Source organism: Odontomachus brunneus, unplaced genomic scaffold (assembly GCF_010583005.1).
Source record: "Odontomachus brunneus isolate Ranch 3 - 2012 unplaced genomic scaffold, Obru_v1 Obru_scaffold_008, whole genome shotgun sequence".
Lineage (NCBI taxonomy): Eukaryota > Metazoa > Arthropoda > Insecta > Hymenoptera > Formicidae > Odontomachus > Odontomachus brunneus.
In genome coordinates, this window is record NW_022639458.1 from 2,515,800 (window position 1) to 2,539,716 (window position 23,917).

General features: G+C 40.0%; 1 protein-coding gene across 23 annotated transcripts in view; it reads left to right on the forward strand.

Moving 5' to 3' along the window:
- LOC116854091 (forkhead box protein P1) overlaps positions 1–23,917 on the forward strand; it is a 324,470-nt gene that overhangs the window by 146,268 nt on the left and 154,285 nt on the right. The window lies entirely within an intron of this gene.

Below are 23,917 nucleotides of genomic sequence, written 5' to 3' on the forward strand. Positions count from 1 at the left end.
GACGGAATTGCGATGTTCGATTAAACGTATTCGCAACCGCGAAAATTCGCGCTTGGATCGCGGCGCCGGGCGCGGACGTTTCGCGCTATCCCTTTAAGTCTAGTCGGTTCCTTCTTCAATAACTCATTCCACGTCTTGCTTGCTAGCCCCGGAAGGTGCGGGATGTGCCAGAAGACAACTCCACCCCGTGCTGTCCACTGTCTACGGGGAAGTACTTCCCGAGTACCGAAACCGCAGTACAACGAGACCGGCGAGTTGTTCGGGTAGGGGTTGAACGGTGGCGGAGAGAGAGGGAGAGGGAGAGACTGTGGGGGTGGCGGCCGCCCACCCACAGTAACCAAAATTTATATACAAAGTATCTTTGCTGACCAGTTGCCGTTGGCGAATAAGTAAAACAGTAAACCGTGTCGCGCGCGTGGCGGAGGATGTTGAAGAGGGTAGCGGGAGTGTACAGAAGGTGGGGTAGGGAGGGCGGGAGGCAGGGAGGATGGAGTGGCTGTGGTTTCACCTCGTAAATTTGTCCCTAGGAATGTGTGGCATTTTTCTCGACCCTCCTTACGCACCCCCACGCGGCCATTCTTTCGCCGCCCTTGCGACGTTTCGAGTCTCGGCGCTGTTGGAAGCGATCATCCCTCTTTAAGGGCTATATTCTATTATCGCGATAAATTCTTTACGGCATTAAATTGCTCGCGCGATAAGTAGACGCGGTTTGAGCCCCGCATGCGCAAAAATCGCATTTTCTACTAGTGCCGAAATTTTTCACTTTACTCACATTTTGCGAACACATCGATATGTATGCAATGTGTAAAAATTACGAGAGAATGACAAAATTCTCTGGATGAAACTGCTCGATAAACTTGGCTATATTATATCGGAGGTTTAAACTTTAGTCAATGTGTCGGGACACGCGTGACCTTTCGTTTCCTTAACGTAGAAGTGCAATTAGCCGACGCAGTTGACCGGAACGTAATAACCTGAACGCGAATTTGCAACGCGCATTAATTGACGTTTTGAAAAGGTGAAACGTTCGCGATTTATCGAGAAAAGAAGACAAAATCTTTTAAATTCCCGACCGGTATGCTATACGACGTGCATCTAGAAAACCGGCTTTATGTTTGACCTTCCGTTCCCGTTATTAATACTTTTATACAACCATTTTTTACCGGACACGCACGATACGATGCCTGTCGTAATATTACGAAGTCAAGAAATAGATGTTAAACGCGCGAATAATAAACAACAAGCCTAGAATCGCACAATTAAAATTGCAGCAATATCGCGAGGAATTAAAACGCTATTATATTATTAATAGCTACATAAGAAATATATAATAAAATGGATTCAAAAAAATGTTTCCAACACGAACGTCACAAATTCCTTTCAACAATTATGGTTCTTTATGGGCTTGATCAGCCAATGGCCATTCGACTCTGTATTCGAGTATAGAGAAATGCTAATGTTGAAAGAGTTAAAAATAATCCTGAAAGAAGCGGAAAGTCACGACGAAGAGTTTCTAGCTGAGAGTTCGCTGCACGCGGAGCACGATGCAGCGCTATCGTACCACATTACTTCGCACACAAAAAAATCTATATCCATTTAAAAAACTAATATACTCAAATTAACAAATTAACTTTCATATATAACCAACGATATGTAATTCTGTTAGAAAAATGTTATAGCCTGGAATTTCCACAACAAGAAGAACAATATGATTATTTTGACGATAATAATATCTTTTTCCGACATTGAAAAATACCATATTCTCAATCCAATATTTTGTGCTTTCCACTCATGAAAGTTATTTTTTAATAATAAGAATACATTTTGAATCATATAAATTTGAATCACGTAAAATGTATTTATGCGAGTAACTTGTTTCTTTTTGTTTAACGCTATGTGATCTCATTTTAAAGTTCACGTGTCAAAAACAAAGATTTGTTCAAACCAAGAATTTTGTTCTGTGTATTTGTCGAATATTCTTCCGTGCCGCCGTGGCATGCGATTTATTTAATGCGCGTGGTGCGTACGAGATCGAATGATATCAGACACTCGTGATTCTTAGCGCTTGAGAAGCGGTTCCGTCGTAAGTTATCCGTAGGCACGCGGTATGGAAATGAGCGATACACCGCGTCCCGATACGTTTAGCCTGCGTTTAGCCCACTGCGTTTAGGCGAATTACACGGTAAATTTTGCACGCTATCGAATGGCCGTGTTTCTTCCAGCGGGCTCGCGTATGGTGTAGACGCGGATGCGGGGGCGCGGACTATAAAACATAACGTAGGGGTTGCATCGGGTCAGATTTAATACTAGAAATGGGAAGGTGTGGCGGGCGAACTCGAGGGCTAGAAACGGGCACAGACGTGTATCGTGTGCAGTTATTTCGGCTTGTACACTCTTACTCAAGAACGTCCTGCCGATCGTCCAGTGACCGTCCGAAGAATTGGCGTCTAACGACGCGATCGACTGGTCTTTGCAATATAATCGATTACATCGCGACATGTTAATTTTATATTATGCTTTACGTGCAATATAAAGATATCTTGGCGATGCATCGATACTATAATCGAGAATAATTGTTGAGAATAATTTTCGCAACACAAAACTCGATGTAGAGTTCCGTTTAGAGTAGAGAATAGGAGAACAATTGTTTAAAAAATCGCTTTTACGACCAAAGGTCCATGAAAGTAAATGTTAAACCAAGGTATTCTTGACGCATGCACGGTGAAAAAAAGTTTGGTTGTATTAATATAAAAGTGGGTTTTAATGAACGAACCAACGCATTTTAGCTGAAGGGAACGGAATTTCTGGTTTTTAGAACCAAATTTGGTTCATTAAAACTACAGAAATTCTACGTCTTTCAACCAAAACGTCCGCATTAAATCCACACATAAACGTCACGTTAATATAATTAAATTTCTTCATACGTATTTATACTATTAAAAATATATAAATTTAGCAACTAACAACTTGCGTTCGGTCTTAATTGGCCGGTTATTCGCATTATTTAAGAATAATTATTTGTACGAAGAGAAATTTTGACTATAATATGATAGATTGAATTTTGCACAAGTTGTAAAACTATATATAGAATTATATTGGAGGATACATAAATCTGTATCGCTGATAAACAAAATTCAGAAGTAAACACCCGGGATACATTTTTGACGAGGATTGTACGTACTTATGTATACCATTGCGAACGGTTCATCAGTGTATGTAAGCGTTTGGTATATTTCAGTTGCATGCGGACCGCCAATGCCATCCGTTAAATGCAATAAACACGGAATCTTGCAATTCGCCAATCGACGCTAACACGCTGCACTCTTCCGTGAAGCAGTAGCTGCAGTCGTTTCTGCGATGTATCAAACAAACATTATTTAATTATAATCGATTAAGTCCGAGGCCAGACCCATGACGCTTTGTTTTCCTTTTTCTCATTGCTTGATAATTGCGCATTCCGATACCGTAAATACATTCCGATACTCGGAACAATAATAAACTAACAGAGCGAAAATCGCGTGTGTTTTTAATACTCTGTAAGAGATACCTGCGTCGTGATGTTTCTCCTCATATTTAACTTCGACATAATAATTGAAAAGGAAGCTCCTTATTTTTTCTAGTAGATCTTCTAAACCTAATAGAATAGAAAAGTGAAAATACGTGAAATTATATGCGAATAAGGAATATACGTAGTTACATACGTAGATGTGGCGACGCATACAGTGGACGAAAAGGCACTCTTATATTTTTATAACATTTATACATTAAGATCGCATTTTTGTTCACATATTATCGTATATTATTTGATCTTCTTTAAATTTAAAAAATATTGAAAATCAATAAACATTAACCCTTTGCACTCGGAGACATCTTTGCTACATTTAAAATGTCTTTTCTGAGAGGATATCCGAGTGCAAAGGATTAATTCAATATAACGTATTAAAAGAATTGAACTGTAAATCTATCCTATTTACGATAGTTTAAATAAACAAAACTCAAATCTATGTAAAAATTTTTATTTTTAAATGCTTTATTTATTTTTCACTTGTACTATACGTAAGTATATATATTTTTTATATATATTTTTTTAGAAATTATTTTAACAAGACAATTGAATTTTGTTATATTAGTCATTACACAATAATTCCAAAAAATCAATATATACTTATGTTGGTGTGCAAATATATTCAATATCTTAGAATTTCAATATTTTTCTCAACTATCTTGAATTCGTTATTTTAAATTTACTTTTAAACATTGTTTTTAAAAAATCGGCTAAACATTAAACTGTCCAGCGATTTCTGTCCGCGTGCCTTTTCTTCCACTGTGTGCCGACTCGCGAAAGAAAACACGATAGGATAAAGACGCTGGTGAAGTATAGTTGCCTGCGGTGTAGCGAAATGCAGTAACGAGTAATCAACAGCTCATTGGTGCATACGCCCGGCACGTACATTTATCCCGGTAATTCTCCCAACTGCTGGGAGAAGTAGCACCCGTAGCGGCGCGGCGCCGCGCCGCGCCGCGACGCTGGATGTGTGTCGTTAGTATTTAGTGTTTAGTTAACATCGGGGATGGAGAAGCCGCCAGTGTTTGTAATTGGTACAGTTTAGGAGCGACGAAAGCGATTGTGTACCTCACAGATTTTACCCCGGCCCTCGGAGCGCGCGGTCGCGTAACTTTTGTCTGCCGGCCGGCGGCGTCGCGGCGTCGCTCGCGAGACAGTTTCAAGTCCGCGCGGGAAAACGGCACGCCAGATGGCGCGGGTACGTATCGCGGTCGTTACTACAATTAGATATTCGCCCCGCTCTGATCTCCAAATAATAACACCCGCCCACATTGAAGGTCTTAGCCGACGAGCTTTCGACCTCCTTGGCGATATTTACACCTTAAGTGCCTCGGCGATGTTTGCCTGCGTTCTGCGTATTAGCCTTCTCGATTTTTCTCCATGCTTCCTCGAACATTCGCTGAGGTAATGGCACTCCGCTCGCGGGAGGCGAGTTAAATTCACGTAGCTCCTTATGTGTCGATGAGTACGCCTGAGAAATTGTTTGGGAGCTGCGTCATTGGTTTAGTCCGAATGACCAAAATCCGAGATCCAAATCTGGTTTTTATCGTCGAAGGCAGCCGCGGATACGCGATCTCGATCAAATGACTATTCATAGCTATTGTATGAATGATACATATTGCACGGCTAATGACCCTGGCGATCGATACCGAAGGACTCAGTGCGAGTCAGCAAGCTTTTAAAAGAAGAACAGAACGCCAATATATTCCTCTCCTATGTATCACCGGTCCGGCGATATTGAATTCTAATCTAATTTTACAATTGGAATAAAGCAGCGCGCCAAATTATATGACTCGCTCGATCGCAATGCACGGTGCAACGCGCTCGCGTATTATTAGCCCAAATAAATGACGCGATGGGGTTTTTATGAATACATATAACTTAGTATTCAGAGAAGCGTATACCCACTTATTTGGAGATCAGGAGCTCCCTCGAGCGAGACGACTTTAGACCGGGTACTCTTTCGCCGACAACACCCCGTATATTTCATTTTTAAACAACAAAAAAATGCTAATGCACCGCCGCGCCCGTTATCGGCTCCGCTCTGTATATGAAATAATAAATAATCGGGTAAGCCCCGACGCCATTATTTTTACGTCGACTTTACTTCGGAGATACACATTTTCCCCGGGTTATACTTTCTACGTCGCCCGTTTCGTTATATACGTACAGTACGTGACGTCGACTATAGTGGTGGAATTTTACTGCCTCCGGATAACTCGTCACAATTCGCAAAACAGCCATTATCAGCATTTGCGTTCAATATGTTGCTTCATGGAGAACCATCGACACAGTCGTACTTTTCTTCTAACGAAACTTCTATCTCAATAAATTAGAATCGACAACGCGTTCGTCGGGAGCAATCGACATCGCAATGAAATTCAAGTCGACATTTGTGGCGTATAATATAGAGAAAAATGTTCGACAATTTCTCGATTTTTCGCTAGTAGTCTGATACTTAATATAATATAATTTATTTCGTAGAATACGATAGAATGCTCACAACAGGTACTCTCGAGAAAATAATTCATATGCAAATTAGCCCGAATGGGTTATATAAAATACGCCGCGCTTCCTCATGAATCCCGAAGCGAACATATGATAAACATACAGGATCTTTGACCGGCAACTGTTTCATGCACTTTTGAAATTATAGAATAATAATACGCCGTAACAGGAGTTATGCATAATTCTCGGCATCGCGCTTGGTGTACTGCCAGCTATTCCGACATGGAATCCTAAGAACGTTGTCAGGCCGCAAATAGTAAATAGCTGCCATATTAACATCCTACATTCGCGCGGAAAATTTACAGAGTTCGCGGCCAGTTACAATACACCAGATTTATCTGCCTGTTCTATCTCGCGATTTTAACAAATTGGTCAGTTACAACGCATTAAGGCTAGAATATCATTTTGAGATTTTTAAAGCCTACTTATTGTCGTCATTTCTACTTCTCCCGGTTTAGAAAAAAATCTCTCGTATCATTTACTGATTTTTAAAGTAAAATCTAATTATCTTGAAAATAAAACATACCGAAGGAGTAACAAAGAAAATCAATGATATCGTGATGTGATTGAATTATACTATGATCTACCTTAGATGTCCAGGAAACTCATTTTAATTTTGAATTACCAAATATTACACAAGAACAGTATATAAATTATTGTTTGAGATTTTAGTTTTTAACTCATCGATAAAATTTGTTTTATTCTGTGTCAATTCATTAGTCTTTTTGTGCACGTAGAAAACACTACTAAAAATTACAAAAAATTTTTGTAATCTTGGATCATACAAAATTATGACTGAAATTGTTGTTAAATATATCTATTTAAAAATGTTATACACGATTAATTTTAATATAATATATAATATAATATATTATATATTATATAATAATGATATAATATATATTATATTATATAATATATATTACATATAATATAATATTATATTATGTTATATATTATATATATATATATATATATATATATATATATAATTATTATATAATATATTATATAATTTTAATATAATACAACATGATAAAAATCACTATAAAAAAAATGTAATTTTACCATAATTTTTCCTGCAATATTTTCTCCGTGTGATAATTACAGAAGGCAAATAAATAATAATTATGATTACATTTACTGTAAAAAATAAGATTGATAAAATTATAAAAATTGTTGTAATATTTGTTTACTATACATAAAATGTCCATATTTTGTAAACTATGTTCTTAACAGTGTTCAAAAGTCATCATCCATACAAAATAATAAGAGAGAGTTATAAAATATTATAATCGCAAGGAATCAAAATGGAACTTTCTTGGGCATCCAAAAGGGGTTGTTCCTGGGCATTCTAGTGTTAAATGCGCGAGTGCAACCTTAACGCCATACTAAGAGAGCATACTGAGAGAATTGACAAAAATTTGTCGTTGTTTGAACAGGTTCGATCGCCGATCAGTTGAATATTGCTCGTGCGAGAAAAGGTCGCGGTCGAATCAGCGTCAATCAGAGCCTCGCCTTGACACCCACCACTGTAAACCGGAACGAAAATTCAATTTGACGCCGTCGAATTCTCGGAGGAATATCAAGTTCGCTAGAGTTCGGCTGCCGACTCAGTGTAAGGCATCGAGAGTTGCGGCTCTCTAGTAGCAACTTTCTTTTCTCTGTCCGTTCTCTTTTTTTTCTCTCCGCACACGCCGTGCAAATTTAATATCTTTCCCTCCTAAACTTCGCTCATCCGCCGCCAAACTAAAACCCGCCGTTTCGGCTTTTAATGTGAGCATCAATTGTTGCCCGTGTCCGTCTGTCAGATTTATTGACATTAAAATTTGTTTCGGCGCTAAATCACGTATAAGCGAGTTAAACAATATTTTTTATGTGCGAATTGTCGTATAACTCATCGTTGCAGTGGCCCGTGTATAATATTTCGTAATGCACGTAACATTTTCCGACTGTTACTTTCGAATATCTCTATGTACAACTGCCGTGTTTGTAAACGTTTTTTTCATTTGTTCTGTGGAAAGCATTTACAAGTTCGCCATATCAAACGCAGGGCATTTTTTCATTTTTTATTTGATCCGTTCAAAAAGTACGTGGCCTATTACAGAAAGATAGCACGAATTCGGCTAAATCTTTATAACCGTATCACAGAACCATCCTTTATTAGGTTGGGCATGACAGTGCAGAGTGATCTGTCGATTAATCTTTGTTTGACAGTGCGCCAAAGTGAACATCTCGAGCGTCTCTGTGCGTTCATTGTTTTGACTGTTCTCTTACTTTTGGAGTGAAGTGGTAGATCTAGGTTCCATTAACGATTATAACTCAATGCTACAAGTTCTTCAGATCGTAGCGAAATCATGCCAAAGGTGAGAGAAACAATGAAACTGTTTAGTCCAATCTTTGCTGGTGGTGACTAAATGCAGGATCCGTCGCTCGCAGAATTCACTTTGGCGCGCTGTTAAACGAAGATTAATCCGCAGATTATTCTATACTGTCATGGTCAATGTAAACCTAATAAAGAATGGCTCTGAAATACGGTATCTCTGCATTAGACCACGTATCTTTTGAACGACTCACGTACGTGCGTTCTATCGCCTGTGTCTATTGCCGTTTCCGTGAGCTGAGGGACGAGCTTTGTGCTCATTCATTGAACGTCTGATTATAAATATCCACGAGGTTATTACTATTGCGTCAACTCCGTCACCGTAATGCATATTTACGTAATTCTCGGGAGGCGAAATAATTCGCTATATAGAACGCGGTCCTTCCGGGGCTTAGGCCGAGATTGAGGAGCGGCCGTGCGAAAGAATCAGGCAAATCACGGGGACCCTTCTCACCGAGAGGGGATGCTCGATCAAACAGAAATTCCCCTAAATAAAGGAGGTTATCGGACTATAAACTTGGCGGATCGATAGCTGCGACGCGCGCTCACTCTCCGACTTTTATTCCAAAATTTTTATTGTTTAAATAAATCATCGTCCGGCGCTAAACGCTGAATTACGGGGATATTAATGGCACGTGTATGTATTCATATTTATTTACGCAATTACCCGTCGGCCGACGCGTAAAAAATATAATTGGCCGTGCTTTATGCCTCAAAATATCGAATGCCCCGACGTCAAAACATATTTGCATTACGAAGTGACTTTTTATCAACAATATCCGGCGAATCGACGGCTGATATCGCGCGATTGTTTAGATCCGATTTCCGTCATTTTGTAATTGGGCGCGACAAAAATATTCCAATGTTTTCAGGAATCAGCAAAACACGCGCTGAGAGAAAAAATATCTATATATTCGGTACTAATAACATAATTACTCATACAAAACACTTTTCAAAAGCAATTGTTTATTTTATTTAAATGAAAGAGTTTAGATTTAAGCAAATGTGTTATTAATACTCGTCGAATAATTTCTTCACTTTTTAGATATTTTTTCTATCGATGTGGCGAACTTCTTTATCGGTCTCGTTCGCATTTTGTTGCAAATCGCGCACCATTTAGGAACGGCATCGCGATTATGACATAAAACGCGCGTAAATAGAACGAACATTTCTATTTTGTTACTTTTGAGTAAATACTTTCACGTAACGTGTTACGTGAAAATTCTCGCAGATATTCGCGTATTACGTGACTTTTTATAAATATTTAGTTACACTGTGTACACAACGCGAAAAATTAAATAAAGCAAAAGTTATTGGAATATGAGAAAAAAATAACGTACTTATTTAATATATCAGCGTTCGTAGAGTTTTTATAACGAAACGGATACTTGTATGCGTGTGTGTGTGTGTGTGTATTACGCAACAACAAAGCAATAATAATCCGGAAAATAATCCAATATTATTTCCAAGTCGCGCGAGCAAACGTTTTTAACGGCGAGCACGGCGCCGCAATGCAAAAAGGGAACATTCATTTCGTGTGTTTCGGCGCTTCGATCACGGGCGGAAATGAACCGCGCGAAGAACCTCATTATGCATTCGAAGATGGCGCCGGGTGAAATATCATATTTAATTTTTATTGCATCAGCTATATGCATTGGCCTCTGCCAGCAGTTCGCGGGCCAGAGGGGGTGGGAGAGAGGCTACCATAGATATACAGCGGGGGAGTGTAAACGCAGGGTGTATGTAAATATAGCGTGATACATTGGATACTCGCTTATAAACACCCCATTTTTATTCGTGTAGCGTTTCGCCACCCGGCGAGCGGCGCCCATCCTTCCCGCCCACCCCCGCGCTCCTTAACTGCCGGTCTGCGAGGAGAGGAAGGAGACAAAAGAGAGAAAAGGAAACGACAACCTATTATTTTTGCGTTTTTATACGACACCCTGCGCAACATCATTTCCAACATCGCGGCGTGTATCTCGCCAAGATTGTGCGGAGACGTAGGGCACTGCTCGTACAGAACATACAGTATCTCCCTAGCAGCCGTTCGACTGAATTTTTAAACGCCAAGTTGTCTTGAAATGAAGAAAAATATAAGTTGACAATATCGATCGCGTTAATTTAGTTTCAACTTAATGTCTTATTCGATACAGTCACGTGTCAGGAGTTGCTCGAGAAACCTTGTCCGATAAATTTAAGACCTCTGCGACAGCGATTCCACGACAAACATATCTTAATGAAAGAGAAAAAGGAGAGGAAACATACAGTTGGTACAGGAGTAAAGTCGACGATTTCAACTTGTAATATACGGCGGGAAGAACGTTTGACGTATTAGTGTGAAGTTTGGTTTTAATGAACGAACTAACGCGTGTCTTGGCTGAAGGACACAAAATTTCTGCGAATCATGATGAGACCCAAATTTGCTTCTAAGAACCAGAAATTCCGATAGTTCATTCGTTGCAACCAAATTCCATGTTAATACAAACATACTTTCTTCTCCGTGCGTCTTCGTAATTCGAAGTCGTTCCTTCGAATTTGTCGTGACGGTTAATTTGCATAGATAATCGTCGCGGTGTCTTGCAGAATAGAGAAAAATGTGTTTGCCGTCGTAAATTAGATTGTTGACGTCACACGAGGCTGTTTGATGGAAGGTCGTTTCTCATGCGCGCAAATTAGCCAGACGATCGGACCGCTCAGATCGGACCATTCCGTCGTTCATATCGAGCGGCCTTGGGAGATGCTGTTGCCCTCGTGAGCGCCCAGTCAGGTCCACAATTTCCGAGAATGAGTGCCAGGTCAGAGCCACGATGCATCTTTTTCGCGCCGTCTGCCTTTTCACTGAAGTCCCGCCAATCGTGTTATATCGCTCCGCGAATTCCGCACAGCATCGTTGCATTTCTTTATCATCTATCGATTTATCGCGCGCGCGTGAGTACATACACACGCACGTAGAAAGGAGGATTAATTTTCACGCAGCAAGACACTCGTCGATCATTAACTTCTCAACAATCTCAATCCCTTTAAATGCGATATCCGCGCAATATTTCATGCGAGAACGCGCACACACGAAAAGAGCGAGCCGAGGGAATTAAAGGTTTTTAATAACCTGGTTGCGAGGAAGCGTTACTAATGAAATAATCAACTGCATATTTAATACGATAAATTCGGTTTCATGCATGATCCGCAGTTAAAAGTTTATCGACATCCGCGTATAACGTATTCCGGATTTTTATACACCCGTGTGGCGAATATTATCTCAGCGGGGAAAAGGGGGGAAGGGCGACAGGAAAAATATGTTGAGAACGAAATTATTTCTAACTTTCGGGCTTGCGTAGCTGGATTTTCTCTATAATCGTCGAAGAGATCTAATTTATCCTTCCTTTTTTCTTTTTTTTTTTATTTTTTATACCGCGTGTGCGAGGCAGAAGGCGCAGATACGCACAGCGATATCCGCCGTTTGTCGGCTCGCGCGCGTATCGATTTGACTTCGGAAATTCGACACCCGCACGTAGGTCGCACGTGTTAATGTTATTTACGCCGTGATGTTATTTATGCGCGCCAACTCGTGTTTGAACAAGTGTGCCACGATGACGACAACGCCCGTCGAAATTGGGAAAAAGTGTTTGTCAGCAAACGAACGCGCCAACGATCACAAATAATTTTAAGCCGGCTAATGGTAAGGACGCCAATCAGCAAACTGCGCGCTACGAGCGCGTCCCCACTCTCTTTCCCGTTCCACGGCGGAAATTCGCGGCGGCAATCTAACACGCTTATTAATTCGGCATCGCGCCTTAAGCGGCGGGCAAACATCGATATGACTAGAATCACTCTAATCAAAGTTTAGCCATAAAGGAGTAACTTTTGATTGATCTGCTATATTTCGTCAAATCTCACACAATATCCAATCACAATACGCCTGTGGTAGTAGGTTAGATTATGTTAAAAAAAAGATAAACAAAGAAAAAGATAGAAAATATGTCTCTCTTACTCGCAAGATTTTGACGAAACCGCAGTTGTGGCCAAACTCTGATTAGAGTGACTCTAGATATAACGAGCCACGAAAATATGTCGCATCGCGACGCTCGTGTGTTACGAGGAAAGCGCGACGGCGCGATGAAATTTTGGACTTTGATCGGTATCGAAAAGAAGCCGTCGATTTGTGTAATCGTGCGCGCGCGCGTGCGCGTGTCAAGCCGCGATAAGCCTCACTTCGTTCCGTCTCATCGCGACCGAGTCGTTCATCCGAATAATTAGTTCATTAGCTCGTCCAACCTGACTCGATGATATTAGGAATTGACGAACTTCCACAGATTATTGGTTAAATATCAAATTGTCGTGAATAATTGAGATACAAAAGCAACGCGTGTATCTTGCACTTCACGCTCGATCGATTTCATATCTCGGAGAGTAGTAAACCAATTCGTAACCCGTTTGATAAATTAAGGCAAACTGGACGCGAGTCTAGCTCGTTATCCAGCGGACTGGTTTATCGCATCTTAATTTAAATGCTGATTGCTACCGGTTGTAACGTTGTTTTAATACGCGTAATAGTATGTGTGGACGCGCCTCGTTTTTCAGACACGCTGTATGTAGTCAGGTGAGTAACGCAGTGGTCGTCAACCGGTACTGTAGCGGCACTCCGGTGTGTAACAGAAGTTCATTGTTCCACGAACCTTACGTACACGTGCGCAATCCCCTCCTCGACGCGATCTTAACCAAACTGTACAAACGATTTCTTCGCTTTCGATGACGCGACATTGTCTCTGTGACACGACCGCTATAATCAGCAGCGCGGTGTCGGTTCTAAGGATTCGAAAGGCGTGTGGACGGGTGTCGTCTTCTCCATATTTCTCGGAGCGGAGTCTCACTTGAAACGAGTGAAAAAAAATATTTTCACTCGAAGCGATAGTGAAAATCACCACTCGAAGAGCGAATGCTCAAGCTTAGAGTGTATTCCAACTCCATATCAGCGAATGTTTTATCAGTTAGAATAAAAATCTTTTCGTGACAGTGGAATACAGTAGGTTGCAGAACAATAGGTAGGTTTAGATACAATGAAATTGGGAGTTCATCAAATCGCTAAAATTCGGCCAATAAGAATTCGACACATTAAGCTTGGCGACAGCGCGAAGCGCGCAGGAATTGAAAAAATTCTTGAAAAATTTCTTCCAAATTTTTGAAAAATATCGTATGCGATATTTTTCGAGAATAAGGCCGGAGGAGTCGGTCATCCTCCAAGTGTTTGTCCACGAGCATTGTTTCTAGACATTTAAGAAGTATTATCTATCACTAATTTCTACTGTTCTTTTCATTTTATTCATATTCTATGGGACATTCTCTTATTAAAACTAGACATTTAAGAAGTATTATCTAAATCACTAATTTCTAGTGTTCTTTTCATTTTATTCATATTCTATGGGATATACATTCTCTTATTAAAACTATAGTCATTCCATCAATCGTCTTATTAATACATCCACAGTTAAGAACAATAAATAATAATGAATAATAATAATGCTAATAATAATTAATAATATAATTACTGAACAAGCTTGTGATTCTCAATTGACAGATTGGTGAAGCTCTCGACTTCATTGTATCTAAATCGTTTTGCAACTCATTGTATACAATCCGGGATAATAGCCTCAACATTGTATAAAAACGAATTTCTCGATTACGTGCAATATATATACACATTCGACGGAGCGGCTTCCTCGAAATACTCGGCAATTATGATGCATGAATGTGTAAACGCATTGCGCGTAATCGAGAAATTCGTTTGAAATTGCAGTTATAAAAGGTTGAGACTATTTTGCCGGATTTTGCATACGTCAAATTCACTCTTCAATTTTGCGTGAAAATATTTACTGGACGAATGAGAGTGGAGAATTCGCTCTCTGTATGAATGAAGAATCATTCAAATTCGAGTGACTCGATAGTCACGCCACTTTTCCAGTGAAGTTTTTCACTCTGAGAAATCAGTCACTTGTAACGCGTCAGCAGCGAGCAAAAGTTTACATACCGCACGCGACAAAATTTTACTCGAAGTTACACCTCGATCAGCGGACTGCTATGAGCGAGTTGGTTTCGCTCTCTGACCGGAACGCCAGGTAAACTCTCTCACTTCCGCCAACCCAGTGACATCACTGTGCAAAGCACCTGCAAAGCTTATCTACGCTCATGGCCATGGGCGTCGCTTATATCATCACTCGCTTTGTATTCGCGCCGGAGAAAGTGGTAATCCGCGTTAAACGCGTTCGCACACCGCGAGCTAAGGACGAAGGTCCCTCTTTCTCTCCCTCTCCTGTTTTTTCCTTCTTTTGTTTCTCCACCGCGAGGTAAATAAAAAGGAAACGACAGGAGGGTCCACGTCGGCGAGTCCGAAGGGCGCTGTTTATTAAAGGGCATTAATCTGCGAATCTGTACCGGGTGTCCGCTTTAACTCTGTTTCTCGCTCTCTCTTGCGCGCGGCGAAACGATATTACTTAGCGCGTTTCCGTGATGCTCGCTTAAATTGCGTTTTGTAATTAGCCAAGAGGCAGCACGCCCGTTGTGCCCACGGTTTCCCCCCGGCGGTTCCTTCCCTCCGCTTCCCGGCAACTTTAGCGCTCGGGTCCTCGCTCTCGGCTCTTTCCTCGTCCCACCACCGCTCCACCGCGCGGGCTTCCTGTCGCTCGTTTTGAGTCTTCCTCCTCGAGAACCGACCGCAAGATTCATAATTGCATTTGTTCAATTTTACACTGTGTACTCTGGACACGTGTAGTTATCCAGGTTGACTTCGCGTCAAAGAACACAGTTGGTCACACGAGTACAGCGCGAAGTGCTAAAGTTCATTCTGCGGCGCACCATTGAGACGCAGTTCTTCCCGTGGTGTCGAAGATCAAATAGTCCATTAATATTATTTGTTTCCGCGCATTTTCTATATGAATTATAAAGTTGACTCTTTAAGAATATATTGCCTGTATAGTTCTTGCAAAAAGTAACTAACATTTAAAAACGTATTAATATTTCTACTTTCCGATTTAAAACCTATATATATATATATATATATATATATATATATATATATATATATATATATATATATATATATATATATATATATATATATATATATATATATATATATATATATATATATATATATATATATATATATATATATATATATATATATATATATATATATATGTACAGAAATATTGAGATTCTTGTCATTATTTTTAATTATCTTTTCCTTTATTAAAAGATAGCAACACCATATATATTTTCCCAACAGCACGGTTTAAAATACTCTCAAATAACAGGATGACGTCAAATGACGTATTATTAACATATTATTGATGTTAAAAACGTTACTAATGCTTTACTAAGTCGGCACTTGACGTCATCATGTTTGAGTTTACACTTCAAAGTGGAATAACTTTTGATCTGGACTCTGAATTAATGTCAAATCGTTTGTGATTACTTTTAGATAGGTGGAATATAGATTAACCTCTAATTTTCTCAAAATTATTTTATTTTTTCACATTGGCAATATATTCTTAATGTAAATAATTATATTTTTAGATGAGTCATGAAAATTGTATATGAAATTTATAGTAATAAAACACACATGTACACTTGAAAAATGCGGGAAAAAATTGAAATTTTCGCGTGCAATTGTTACTATTATAAAAAAATTGCAGATTGTTTAATCTCCTTGAAAATTTGTTGAAATTTAGTGCTTATTCTCGGTACAAAATACAGAATATAGATCAGTGAAGAAATAAGATAAAATCGGCACCATATATGTATATATATATATATATATAAATCTTTTATCCAAGCGAGAGATCAGTACAACAGAATAGCGCTCTCAGTATGAAAAAATGAAAACAACGTAATCACTCGCGAAATGTTTACGAGTCACGATTCTTTCATTTCCATTCTCATTCGTTAATTCTCATTGTCGGCGCGAGCCAGCGCGCTTCGATACAAGCCGAGAAAACGCATTTCTAAGGAGATAATATGAAGAGTAATTCAACAGTCGCTATTGAAATAATACGTTCGAGTTCACCGCGAGCGTTCTATCTTCGATGTGGATATATTACATGTTGTTTGCATTATACACAACGCTCTAGAAAGTAAACGCGAATGCGGGGAATCCACGCATATTGCAACTTTATGCCTACGAAGTGGATGCTAAAAATACTTCGCTTGTTGCAGCACGCGTTATAGGAAACGCACGAACGAACAACCGAAAGAGCCGATGCTACTCTCTGTTTTCTCCTCCTCTTCTTCCTCCTCGATTCTCGGTATATATAATTTTAATGCGATTATACACGTCGACTCGTTTTTCATGTCTATTAAACGCAAATTCGCAATAAAACAAGGACGCGAAGCACGTAATGATCGAAACTTGGCGCAATCGGATACGGCGTTATCGATGGTAATCTTATTTTTGATCTATGATTCATCTGCGAATGCAAATTACGAATTGCCTGACGCAATCGGGCTATCGCTAGGAGGATCGCGATTACGGCGTCAGCTGTTCGTCGCGTCTTCGCGCGGTGGTGTCGGCACCGGTTATTAGTGTTAGAATCTGCGTACAGCTGGGGGCTTCTAGCCACACATCGCGAGGAGAGGCAAAACAGACCGGAAAAAGCACAGAGGGACCAGAACGGTCGACTTGGTCGCGCTCTTCTCCTCTCTTCTCGTTCCCCGTCTCGTACGCGCGTTTCTCTCTTTCGCGCGCGAGCGCGCGCACACGTGGAGGCGGCGGGCGCCCGCGGCTCGTTCTCGCTCGGCAAAACTTAACAAAACAATTTGCTCCAAAGCAAACAACGGCATCCGGTTTACTTGTGAATAAACAACATATTTATTTTTAGAGGCCCCGCGGTCGTAACTCGTTCGCTCGGACGACTACGTTCTCGAAGCCGCGGACGCGTCTATTTATCGGCGTTACAAGAGTTAACGACCAGTGGAGTAAAAATTGTCGGTAACGCGGACCTTCGTTGTACGCGAATTTTTTCCCGCCTTGTTAAACAGACGAGAGGTCCGTCGAAATGTAGATCGTACGTTAAGTCTGCAAATACCGTCGGACTTGTAAGGTAAAAGTACCAATATCTGGACTACGTACACTGAAAGAAATAATTGATCAAACTAAAATTATAGTTACTTTTGACTCACCTCAACCATATTCTTCGTAGTAAAATAGTAATAGCAACGTGTGCATACAAGATTATTATTTAACTTTATATGTGTTATATACATATAATATATATAAGGTTATTATATAATATATGACTATATTATTATATAAATGATATAATATATAACATAATTATATAATATATAAGGTTATTATCACTGACATTATAGTAGAATTTAATATAAAAAACAGTTTTCTCGATCCCATAATTTATAGCAATTATTTCTCTAGGTTGTTATATTTTATAAATACCAAACACTTTTTTATATTAATGTATATCTACAATCTTCTATCTTAATATTTTAACAATATAAGAAATTGGCATGAGAAAATAACTAATTGTATCAAAATATCATACTTTTTCTATCATCTATCTCTCTACAGTTATATTGTCAGTTATCTACTAAATTTGTTTTTTCACCCAATAAACTCTACTCTATTTTATTCTATTCCATCTTTATTCTAACGTACCAATTGTGTAAAGAAATGAGGAAATATCAGAAGCGTGTAGTAGCACGCTACGCGGCTGGAAGGGTAGTTAGAAGTAAAGTAACGCATCTACTACCAGTTTCCGACTTCGTGGCAATGATATCCACAACGATTGAATACGGGTTAATAATCCAGACAAAGTGGCAAACGCTTTTCGTTGATGACGTTGACTAAAATGATAAATTAGCCTCATTATCCGTAGCTGGCACAAATCTGCCCTTATTGCCACCGTTTTTGTATATTAATTGCTAAATTACAGTTGAAATGTCCCTGTCGCTTAATGATTTATGCCGATTTTAAGTGTAATTCAATGCGCACACGTCGAATGCATCTCGTTCTCCACGAAAAATCCATTTGTACTTACTAGCCAGTCAGGTAATACCGTAAATAATGAAGTGGTAAATTCAAATCGCTCGATTATCGGCACCACCGCCGACCTCGAGGGGATGACCGGACAGGTTGCGTATATCTGTCATTCGCGAGCACCGTTTCGCCACGAGACATTTCGTCGGCCAATGATCCTGGAGACGGCGCGCTATACGCGCGAAAAATTAGCATGTAGAAGGTAGTAGTAAAAATAATAATTGACGAGATTATTCGACCTCCTCGTGAGACACTCGGGACGAAATGGAACGTTTTATCGCCGCGCCGTGTCTGAGGCTCGCGGAGGAGGGAGGGAAAGACGACTAGGGAGGGCGACGTGTTCTTCCCGTCTCTCTCTCTCTTTCTCTCTCGCTCTCTCTGCCGCGTGCGCGCGCGTTACCGGGGGAGTGATCGTAATCATATTTTCAGGGGGACGGATTTATGCAACGTACCGCGTCGTCTCTGTACATAAAACGCATTTAAAATTCTCGAGGCGACCGGAAGGTGCCGTCTCTGTCGATAGCGCGAGCCGCGCCGCGTCGGTGGTAGCGCCGCGGGGGTTGTAATTGGCAATATCTATCGAATTTTACAATAAATCTCACCGTGCCCCGAAGGAGAGCCACGACGGGAGGGAAAGGGGGATGGAAGGGGGGAGGAGGCGGACGGGCGGGCCGCGGCAATAAAACACCGGGTAGTATCGCGAGGGGCTGCCTCGCCGTGCACTTAACGACTTATCTTATCTTCGAATTAGGTCGCGGTTAGAGCTCCGCTTAATGCGGAGCTACGAATACCAGAGGCACGCGGCTGCGATCGTAACCGCGTGATTTATGTCGGGAAACGTTATTAGGCTGGTGCGAAAGAGCCGTCCTGTCCCCTTTTCACGCGCTCGTGTGAAATTATTTATCTATCAGTGAGATCTGAATGTTACGGTCATACGCCATCGAATATATTGTACATGTACGTTGTACCGTTCATCTTCTTTTCTTCCTCTTATGTCCAGCTTATCGTATTTTACGCGTTCACTCGTGCGTTTCGTGTATCTGGAGTGTTTGTTAAGTGAAACACGCTGTCCATCCCCGGGGATTTTTGTTCATGGCGTTTGCTTCGCGGTATACGTGACTCTCTGGTGACAATTATATTTAAATATAAAAGACGTCGCGCGCGCGCAGTTAACTGCGACCGATCTTGCGCGTAGACGGTAACAGAGAAGTTAATTAAAATCGCCGTCAATTCTGCTGCGCGGCATGTCGTCGCTCGCGCACGCGACGCGATTTGACAATGAACGTATCGAGAGAGGGACGTTGGATCTTCGGCTTGTCGCGCAACGGTAAAAGATCCGTTTGTTTATTTCCACCGTGACACAATACTTAACATACAACATTCTATGATGCCGCGCGCGCAGAACGACGACGGGCACGGCGACAAGCGGTAGAATGGCGGTGCATCGCGTGTTTTGTTTGCTCGTTTTCTTTTGTCGCGTGTATGTCCAGCTGCGCGCTGAGAACGCGGCCGGCTCATGCAAATGCACCGCACAATGTGCCTCAATAGCCTCCACATATTTATATATATGCCGTCCGGTTCGGTATTTTCCACCGCCACTGTTTATTTCTGCGCCGTACTACGCGGGGAATATAGGGGAGGCTCTCTTTTTAGAGAAAGGGTGGGAAAAAGGAGGCCTGAAGGAGGAAAGGGACAGCCGTTGGCGAGCAAGTTTCATCGACCGCGCGCGACGATCGTTACGTATCACCCTACGCTTTACCGCCCTACGCGAGTCGCGCGTGGAAACAAACGGAATTGCATTTTGTAATTATACCTCTCTCTCTTTCGGGATAGTGCCGACTGCGCGCTAGTAATCGATCAACGCTTCCCTACGACGAATATTTCATGCGCGATAATTTTGTCTTCTCGATGAGGAAGCTTTTCCCATTGAAGGACGATTCCGAATCGAAGTTTTGATTCCACTTCAACCCTGCAAATTCTATCGAACTTGAAGGATCAATGGAGAATCTCGAGATTATAACATATTGACTTACGTCAATATACATATTGACTTAACGTCTCACAAATGGTTGCCCACTGTTGTTTTCTTCGTGTTGAGTTTTAAAGAAAGACTCATTCCTGAATTATTTATTATTTTGAAAAGACTCATTTTTCTCTGAGTTATTTATTACTTAAAAAGACCAATTTCAGAGGAATTTTTATCTCACAATTATTTACTATTCATTATCTTCATGTTTTGCTTGCATTTCATCTTCATTTTCAGTTTTAGTCAGCAGTGTATTAATTATTTAACTTACTCAGAATGTAAAGTAAGATAAGCAAATATCAAATAATTTTTAATAATTTTTCTAAATTGCCAATTCTAGTAGCCTGTTATTACCAATGTGAAATCATTCTATAACGTGAATAAGGTAATAAGATGAATGTCTCAATTAGTGACAGTTTTATACGTTTTTCTTAATAAATTTATTAACACTGATCCATATTTATCCTAAAAACATGTATGGTCGTGTCCTTATAAATGTATTCTAAATTTCGTATTCTAAATTCGTGTTCTAAATTTTACATATTATTAATTATAACAAGTTTTGAATAAAATTAAAAGTCATAGTAAACATAACATAGTAAATACTGGAGCATCAGAATTTTACAAACGTACTACTGACGGCGACAGCTCGAACAGTACTCGCCGATATCTCAGAAGTTGACAGTTAATATCACATGTCGATTTGTTAGATCTGTGCAGTTATTCTTCAATTTCAAGCAATTAAAGTAGTTATGTCAGAATTGAAAGAAAAATAAAGAATAATTTATAAGCGCCGAGAACATAATAAGATATTTTCGTGGTCATATATATCTCTAATGAACTACTAAGATATTTATTTATCCCTATCAGTAACAATCTGAATAAATATGACACAAAATGATATAAAGATTTCTATTTCTAAAACGAACATATGGTTTGTACATCTTATTTATTATAGAGTTAAGAAACAGTATTAATATCATAACTCCAGAATTTATTAAATAGTACAAATATGAGCCATTACCTTATAAATTGCCATATTTAAGTCGGTAATATCCGGCGAAATTCAATCCACAAAATGCTGTAATCATCCGATGGAAATAACAATATCGGGAATAATAATAATAATGCAAAATAATTGACAAATTTGTAACGCCACCGATACACGTGATTCATGGTATATGCGTGTCGCTCGCTAGCTCGAAACATAATGGAAATATTCGGAAGATTACGCGACGAACGAAGGTGAGTTCGATTTCCTTGAAGTTGTTTACCATAACTCAACCTTTTTTATTTATTGCTTTGGTATTTGCTTTTCTCATATCCTTTTCCATGGCCTAGTGTTGAACATTACTCGATGAAAGTTTTCATTGACTAAAGTAATTGGCAAAACTATAATCATAATTAGTCCATCGTATATATAATGACGAATGATTTAATGGGTTGATGAAATTAATTATTATTCAGTGTACAATCAATCGCATAAAAGCTTGATTATAAATTGATTTCATTAATCGATGAAATTATTTTATATGACTATTGATTCGCCTATTATTTTGATCGAAGAAAATTTTTATCGATTATTGCCGAATATTGCCGTGGCCGAGTCATTATATTCCGAGCTGGTGTGCCACGCACATACCGCAACGCGGAATATCGGTGTGTTAGTTATAACCCCCCTCGGGTGATCAAAATATTTCGACAGCTTTCGAAATATTTAATCGAGCTCTCGTGTGAAGCTCACTTCTGATGTGTGAGATTATTTGTTATACACAATATTTCTGACTCTTTTACGGTCGTTGCAGAAACATATTGTGTGTAGAGAAAAAGAAGATATAGACTGCGATGTAAATAGGGAGATGCCCGAGTAAAAATTTTAATTCTGCATTAACCCTCTGAGCGACAATGTATTTTCTCTATCTTCGGAGTGGCAACCAGAATTATTTGTATCTTCCTCGATTTTTCACCCCTTAGCGTGCTCGGAAAAATCTTCAAGAATTATTGAAACTTTTTTTACATGTTTGGTTGAAGATCATATAGCTTTTCTGTGAAAAAGAAATTGCTAAATATTTTATTTTGAATAATTATTTAACAACTGCCTGCGAGAAGTTTAGAATGACTCGGATACTAATGACTCTGACTGCCACTCGGAGGGTTAATATTGCAGATTCGATCGAACTTGAAGCATCAATGGAGAATCCGGAGATTACTTCCGCTTTTCCCGCGTCACACAAAGACAGACTTATTCACCGGAATTATTTAAAATCGAGTTATCAGAGGAGATAATCGGATCGTTCTTTTGTACCGTTCACGCTTCACGCAGTTGCGAAATGCGAACACGAAACGCATCTCTAAGATTTGCGTAACACAAGTGCCTGAACGAGAATTCGTCTAATTATACTGTGCCAAGATAATTTAGAATGTCAGCCATATTCCACGCTGATTCCTGTAAATCACTGGTTGCATCATTATGATTCTGGCCACGTTTCGGGGGCCTCAGATATATAACCGATTTTTGCGGCCTAAATATGGATTCGCTAGATAAATTAATTAGAGCAGTAGCTCTCTCGAATAGGTGGCCGTGCGTTGTTCCGTGCGAAGTTGCTTTACGCATCGTCCTGTCGGCACGTGTCACTTTGAATACTGTGTGTCAGACAATTAAGCTAAGTAACTATATTTGCAACTTTATAACGGTAATGCAAAGAGGGCTATCCATGTTATCGGTCAACAAATAAAAAGAAAAAAGAAGTTGAGAACAACTGCGCCAAAGCGTGCCATATGTGTTTTAATAAATCCAGGAACACACGATGTCTCGTTTTTTACAGCGAAAAGCGCGATTTAAAATAACGGCAATGTAAATAAAACTTTACATCATGAAATACGGAACATAAAATATCGCCAATATCAATAGCGACATAAAATACTCCATTGTGTGACGTTTAAAATATCATGTTTAAATTACGCTCGCGCGTATTCTTCCGTTACGAAACTTTGAGGTCTTTTTGGATCGACGCGAGCGCTCTTTATTCACCCGGCATAACGTGCGAAATGCCAATGTCATCTCACGAGCGGAGAGAGAACGGAATATTAATATAGCGCGGCGGCCGGCCGCCGCGATTTCCTCGTCGCGCAGCAACGAATAATATAATAGCCGGTCCGTAAGGGATGCGTCTACGACCGAGAGGGCGAAGCACCCGAAGACGAAGTGTTCTCATTATACCCGGTGATTTATGTGCGTGCCACCTTGCTGTCGGAAGATTCTAGGTTAGAAATAAAGTTAAAAGAAAAATAAGGCTTACGGGGTGCAAAGTCGAGAAAGAGTGGAGGGGGACGCGGGCGCTGCGGCTCGCGGAATATATTACAAAAATAAGCTCGCCGGCGTGGCGGGGC